The sequence below is a fragment of the Crocodylus porosus genome, unplaced genomic scaffold, assembly GCF_001723895.1.
Source record: "Crocodylus porosus isolate Cpor-Errol unplaced genomic scaffold, CroPor_comp1, whole genome shotgun sequence".
NCBI classification, from domain to species: Eukaryota; Metazoa; Chordata; order Crocodylia; family Crocodylidae; genus Crocodylus; species Crocodylus porosus.
The window spans coordinates 28,290,039-28,297,648 of NW_017728917.1; the positions used below are offsets into that span (position 1 = coordinate 28,290,039).

At 45.7% G+C, this 7,610-nt stretch overlaps 1 long non-coding RNA gene across 1 annotated transcript in view; it reads right to left on the minus strand.

Annotated features, from left to right (window-relative positions):
- Nucleotides 1-96: 96 nt before the first annotated feature.
- The window catches only part of LOC109311351, a 16,963-nt gene continuing 9,449 nt past the window's right edge, over nt 97-7,610 (minus strand). The window contains exons 2-3 of the long non-coding RNA XR_002101486.1: nt 2,659-2,661; nt 97-412 (exon numbers count right to left, since the gene is read on the minus strand). This is a non-coding gene — a long non-coding RNA (uncharacterized LOC109311351). The remainder of the gene's footprint in view (nt 413-2,658; nt 2,662-7,610) is intronic.

Consider the following 7,610-nt stretch of genomic DNA (forward strand, 5'->3'; position numbering starts at 1 on the left):
GAGGGCTGGCAGCCGTGCTTATTCAGAGGACAACACTATTGATGGGAGCTAACAGCTATTGATAATGCATTTTTAATAATATTTCTAACAATGCAATTGCCTCTATATACATACACACCTGAAGGGATAGGGAGGGACAAAGTGTGAGGAGACGAAGAGTTTGTTCCAGTAGGGACACCATTGCTCTGCGTGTGAGTGAAGCTGCTTTGGAGACAGCCCTCTCTGAAGTGGGAGGAGTGATGTAACCCTAGCAGGGGTTTTTAAATGAGAGGAAGGTTAGCAAAAGCCTGGGAAGAGTCATGGCTGGGGACTGGCTGAGAGGGCTTGTTTAAAAAAGGGGAGCAGTTTTTCCCAGGGAGAAGAACAACAAGGAAAGGGAGACAGGCTGGAGGCCAGGAAAAGGACCTCACCACTGTGAGGACACCGGCTGTCCCTCAGAGAGCCGCTGTCAGAGCCCTGCAGGGCCGGTGGGAGAAAGAAACAAAACAATGTACAGGCAGTTCTCCTACTTGACACCATTGATTCCTGAAAACTGTGCCTTAAATCAAAATGTAACTCGGAACCAATTTTCCCATAGGAAACAATGTTGTAAATGGGGGACTGGTTCCTGAACCCAGGCCTGATACCCCATTTTCACCAAAAATAACCCAGAATTTTGTATTTGATTAATTATAGATGAGTAACATAGCTACATTAATGTATTTATATTATAAATAGCAATCATATTGATTTGGAAGGACTTGTTTGAGGTGACTTTGCTGGACTTTTTGAAGGGTCATGCTAGAGTCTTCTCAGGAGTCTTGGCTGGAGGTTTTTCTGGAGTCTCATCCGCTTTCTTAAAGAAAATGTCCAAGGAAGTTTGGACGGATGTTCTCCAGGGAGATGGGCAATGCAGCAAACTTGTTTGCTGGTGTGGCATCAGCTCAAGAGTTGTAAAGTCAAAACTGATGTCAGAAAGTTGAAACACGGTGTCAATTTATAAACATTGTAAGTGCAAAACGTTGTAACTCGAAATGGTGTAAGTTGAGGACTGCCTGTATCCTCTTCCTCTCCTCACCCTTGGAGCCCTACCAGGGCAGGCACCAAAGAGGACCTGCCTGTCAGGAAGCCCTGAGTCAGGGAAGGCCCCTGTGTGGCTGGATGAGGGATTGCCTAGGCAAGGGGTTGGACTCAATCTGTTGAGGTCTCTTCAGCCCCTAGCATCTGTGAATCTATGAGGGGGATGCAGGACGAGGGGGAGACTGCTTGAGACTGCCCTGGTTCTCTTCATGAGTGAGATGGCACTGGGGGGGGACAGGCTCGGGTGCCAGAGGGAGCACTGAGCTAGAGGGGGCAAGGACTGCTTTAGCCCACCTTCTAGGGCAGGCAGGGCCCATGGAGGGGCTACATTTGCTAGGCGGTGTGAGGCCTGTGCTGGGCAGGGGGAACTGCTACAGCCTGCAGCCCAGACACCACTCCCTGCTGTGCCAGGGGATGTGGGTCTGAGCAGGAACAAGCTCTCTTGCAGGGATTTCAGGGTAGAAGCTACCACCTGCTGCACTGAGACCCCTGAAGATCGTGCGAGGGATGCCAGCAGCAGAGACCCACCCACGGCTCCTGGGCCAGGGACACGCAGTCCTGCTCCCTGAGAAACCAAGCCAAGGGGCAGTGTACACAGGGTCCTCATAGCTACCCTGGAGCATACAAGGTAGAGACTGAGTGTGTGAATAAGTTTTTGATGGCTTATTAGTTGGTGTATTAACTTATTTATTGGTTCTTTATGTAGCATAGGTGATTCGTATGCCTTCCCCTGGTGTAAGGTGTATCCAAGAAGCATTAACCCTTAAGCCACCATTGCTGGGTTATGTTTTATTGTAGTAGTTAAATGTTATCTTGAAAATAATTAAATTCTGTAAATAGTTTTATAATGGTCTGCAAGCTTTTTCTGTCTGTAAGGGGAGGTTCTCCACTTGGGGACCCTGCAGCAGCGACCCAGGGAGCTGAGCAGGGCCACTGGCTATTGGGTACCACTGTTCTGGTGAGGGCACAGGTAGCATCGCACCCAGGGTTATATATACCACTTAAAAAAAACATTAACAAGAACAAAAATTATTTTTTGAAATAAAATTAAAATATGTTATAGTGGATGTTTGATTTTCAGTATGTGATTTGTTTGTTATCTATAATTTGTTAAAATGATATCGTCTGAACGATTTTGTGTGCGGCCCTTGACAGCTCACCAAAACTCATTAAGTAGCCCTCCAGTTAAAATAACTGCCCACTCCTGATCTAGAGCCAACTTTCAAAACTGGTCAGGTAAAATGGATATGAACTTCTGTGTGTCACATGGAGGTGAGACTAAAACCTTGCATATGCCAGCCTTGATCCACAAAGGCAAATCAGAGTATTATTTGCATGTAATAATTTGGACATGTGCAAATTATAGAGCTGTTCAGAAATTTTCTGAAAGACCTTTTTTCCATTGGAAATGCTTGTTCATCAGAATTCAAAACATTTCAGGGGAACATGGTGATTTTGATTGAATTCTGACAGGATACTGGCAGTTTTCTGTTGGAACCCTGCCTAGTTCCCTGTCGCTCACCTGCCCAGCCCCTCCTCACCAGCCAGCCCAAGTTTTCAGGATTCTAGGCTCCCAGATGCAAGATAGCCTGGAACTACTGGCTAGCCAGCACTGCAAGTTTCCCAGAGAACTTGGAAAATTTTATTTTGAAAAAGTCAAAATGGCATTTCATTTTAAACTTTTCAAAGTGTTTTGGAAATTCCCTTCCTATGGGAAACTTCAAAATTTAATTTCTGTTTCATTTCAGGACAAACGATGTTATTTTAATGTCCCATGGAACAGTAATTCCAGGTATTAGGCAGCTTCAGCAAATTGCTATTATTATCAAAATGCAGGATTAGAGGAGGCCTCTTGGGCCAGTGAGTCCAGTCCTGCATGCTTGCAGGCAATCCAATCCAAAACATTCTCACAACTGCCGCATCAAGTCCACATCCAAAGAAATAAGGTATGATACCAGAAACACCAAGAACACCCTGCAACACCCATAGGTAAAAGCAGGAAAGACAAGGGCCCTGCCAGCACCCTGCCATTGTACATGGGAGCAGTAGCTGGTTAACATATTTTCAAAAACCCTTAGCACTCAGGATGACACTTAGAGGTATTTACTATTATCAGAAAACCATTGCGGTTGTTGGCACTCTCTGTTCCAAAGACCTACAGCCTATGTAGATAGCACCAGAGAAGAGAAATACTGCTTTTTATAGATAGGGGAACTGAGGCACAAATAATAATTGAAATAATTTGTTGAAGGTCCAGAATAGGGACTGGCAACCTATAGCCCACAGGCCAGATCCAGACCGTGAAGCCTCTTGATCTGGCCTGTGGACATGGGGCTCTAGCAGCAGTTACTTTCCCCATGCTGGCACAGGGAAAAGCAGAGGTAGCAGTGGCAGCTGGGTTCTAGTACCCACCTACCCAAGTGCCTCTGATCTGAACTGGATCTATCCAGCCCAGTTGCTGATCCCCTGTTCCTGACCATGAATTAAGTTTCATAGTTTCTAGGGTCAGAAGGGACCTGAGTAGATTATCTAGTCCAACCCCCTGCCATGGCAGGAAAGAGTACTGGGGTCAAATGAACTGAACTGAAATCACTTGGGCCCTGCCTATTGTCCAATACACAATACCATCCTTGCTCCTATAATGCTAAACTGAGAACCAGATGTAGGAGAAATATGCAAGACAATAACATGATAAGTATCTTAACAGTGATATGCTCTTCCTGTCTTGACCCTCCTGTCATCCCTGGGCTTCAGTGAGAATTTGGCCTTGACAGAGAATGTCACTTGCCATTGGATAACCATAAGATGAATAATCACAAGAGGCCAGGATTTTGATATAGCTCTTAAAGAAATATAGTGAACTGTAATGGGATGCTTATTCATTACTGACTCAGCAGGAAGAGTCCACCTACTAATTGAATAATGTTTCTTAAGTTTTCCCTCCCACTTCCCAATCCAGACCCTGCTTAGCTTATGAGAACAAAGTAGACAGCCTGATGAAGGATGATTTCAGGTAACAGAATGCTGTTTCTGCATCTTTCTTACTTAAACAGGTTAGGGTTGAATTCCCTTTATTCTTCCAATTGGGGAAATCTCTGTACAGTTGGATTTGTTTTTTTATGAGCAACTTGCATCTGGCTCATGTGCAGATAAAAGCTGAATGTGTCACTGATTCTATGAGTACGCTTATTTTCTGAGTTTACAAGTTTTGGTAATTTATTCCAGTGTGACAGGGCATGAAGACCCTTTGAGACTCACAGGAAGAATCCCATTATGATGAAACCACTCCGCCCAGTTTTCTAAACACTGCTGGAATAGAGACAGGACACCAGTTACTATCTAGGAAACCATTTGTTGCTCCTAGGGACTCGCTGGGGATTAGATGTACCCTCTAAAGCCAGTTTCTGGGGCTCTGGGAGTAGAATATCTAACATGTGCATGGGTTTAATTCTCCCTCCCCAGCATGGCTGAGGAAAAGCAGCTGGATTTCTGACTGACAAGCCATCTCATTAGCCTGTTAATGAACTCATGAGAGTCGATAAATTACTGGGATCTTCACAGAAACAGGAGAAAACCTGTAGGGACGCACAGCTGGGGCTTTTCACACTTAGATTCTCCTCCTGCTAGCTTATCTTAATGGGGCAAAAGATAAGATGAAAGCAAGACATAACTATTTAATTTGAGAAATGAGAGCTTTTGTTTTTAATCTGTAAAAGGAGGGGAGGAAAAATCCTTTCAATCGAGTTTGGCTTCACTTATGCTGCTTCAGCAAAGCTTTCTCCATTCTGTGCACTCAGAAATTTCTACCTACCAAAGATGATCAGGATTGATAGTAAAGATGATATCTTTTATTAGACCAACACATTTTTGCAAAAAAAATTCTTTAATTGCAAACTTTCAGTCACAAACACCCTTCATCAGGCATTGGAGAAAAGATTGTAAAAGTTCTCCTGGGTAGAAATGAAAGAACATATTTCATAGGATTTCACAGAGAAGTCAATAGACACAAAACTCCTCTGAGCAGTCAGTTCATAGCTGGTGTGAAGCCTCTCACCTCCTGTGAGGATCTGTGGTGATGCAAATTACCTTGAAACAAAGGCAGGAGCAGGATATCAGGTTTTGAGATGGCCACAGTTGCTTTCTGCTTGGGAAAATATGAAAATTTCATTTTAAAAAAATTGGCTAAAATTCAATATCTTCCATGTGTCAGGTATCCAGGTTGTAGCTGTATTGATCTAGAGGAAAAGGCAATCTGGACTCATAGTAGATATAATATCTATCGACTCCTCTGTGAAATCCTATGAAATATGAACTTTAATTTTTATCCAGGAGAATGTTTACAATCTTTTCTCCAATGCCTGATGAGGGGTGTTTGTGCTCAAAAGCTTGCAATTAAAGGTTTTTTTTTTTGCAAAAATCTTGTTGGTCTAATAAAAGATATCATGTCTACTATGAGTCCTGATTGCCTTTTCTGCTAAACTAATAAAACTGCAACCGGGATACCTTAAAAGATGTCTTTTAAGGAGATATTAGTTGTACTAGTTGCTGCTGCTGTTCCACTTGAGTTTCATTATTGGAAATGCTTAATAAGCCTTTGATGCATACTAACTAATGAGTTTGGGGTAATTTGCATTTTATTTTGCTTGTGGGTTTCTCCACATCCTTTGCTTCTAGATTTAAACCTCTGACCTGGCTATGTCAATTAATGACATGCAGGTTGCCCAACTAGGACATTGCAGTGAAGGGAGGATCTTGGTGTTTTACATCTTTTTTGCTATTAGTTAATTGCTCTCAGTTATAGACATGCTTATTTTCTTACTATGATAATGTTCTCCACCAATGTTTTTGTTTAAAGCAAAGCAAAACCAATTTGGAAAGATATTTTGACTTTCTACAGTTCTCCAACCAGGAAAGTTGATCAATTTGTGGAAGGGTTTACATTTAACTTTGTATCCTCACATACACATTAAATCTACATCCACAGTCTGTCCCAAACCTAGACAGATCTTCAGGCTAGCTTGGTTAAGAAACATCAGTGCCTGTAGCCAGTAGCATTACACCTGTCCCCTTTGGCTCCCCAGTAGCCCAGCCCAACAGCAAGGTACCCACTTAGAGCTGGATCAACCAGCAGCAGCACTGACAAAAGTCTGGAGCTGGGCTCAAACACACACCTTGGGCTCTCTATGGAGATGCTTTAATTGGTCTGCCCCTGTGCCCTCATACATTAAATATGATACAACAGCAGTAACAGAGGTTAGGGAAGACTGTTCAGAGAGGAGTTTTTTTCCCTGTCTATTTCCAGCAATTCATTCACTTGTTCCAGGGTATGTTATTCTTCATGATTCGATTACTCCAGAAGGAGAAACAGTCCTTTACAGCAGGTAACTGCATCCATGGTGAAAAAATAGATCTGATGACAATTCACATACTTTCCCAGACAGAAGTTTAAGCATGCTCAAGGCAAACTGTCAGAGGAGCTGCATTTCCTTTCAAACTCTAAGCTTCCCTCCCCTTTTGTTTTCACCCTTCCCTGTTCGGCAGTTTACTAAATTTGGCATCTGGGGGAAATCAATTTTTTGGAATTGCCATCTCAGTTTTGGTATAATGTGTGGAAAGAGAAGTGATGTGCTTGTGAAAATGCCAGTGGCTCGTCCCTCAAAACATGGAGGGGTCAGATCCTGCTGTCTACAGAAGATCGCATCCTGCTGTCAATAGCCATAGCTGCCACTGGCCTTCTGATTCCCCATAGCTGCCACTGGCCTTCTGATTCCCCGCTATGCTGAATCAGCCGTGCTCCAGAAGCATGCATCCTGGCAAAAGCTCATGAGAGCTCCAGAAGAGCTGACTCTGCAGAAGAAGGGGCCAGTGAATTAGTGACAACAGGAACAACTGCAGCCGGAGAATCTGACTCGCTGAAAACTCAGAAAGTTTGGGAGTGAAGGGAGAGGAGGGACTGATCCTAGAAGAGAAAGGAGACAGAAATAATGGGGCAAAAGGAAGGAAGAAGCCAGGCGAGAGAGTTCCCTTCACGTCCCTCCTCCTGTCCTGCTGCTGCAGCAGGATGTACTTTGTCCTGCTCCAGCACTGCTCCCAATCCCTCCGCGGGTCCCCCCCGTTTTCCAGGCACCCCCGGCGTCCATCCCCTGCAACTCGGCCACGACGCCCGGGAACTTTCTCCAGCGCGGAGCAGTCCTGACAGGATGCGGCGCTTCCCCCCGCGCACACCTCGCGGCGTGGACGGGGCCGGGCCGGCCTCGGGCGCCCTGCAGGGGAGGCAGCGCGCCGGGGCTGTTCAAACACTACCCAGCCGTGCCTCAGCCCGGGCCGCAGGCAGCCGGAGTTTTCCAGCAGGTCTCACGGCAGGGCAGGGGCAGCTTGACCCGCCTTCCCGCGGGAGTGTCCGGCCTGGGCGACCTGGCCGGGGGGGCCGCGCGGGGCCGGTGGAGGCACGCGGCGGAGCCTCGGCAGTCACCGGCGGGGGGAGGCCTCGGCCGCCGCTGCGTGAGAGCCTGTCCCGCAGCCCGGCTCAGGCCAGCGGGGTCCGGGTCCGG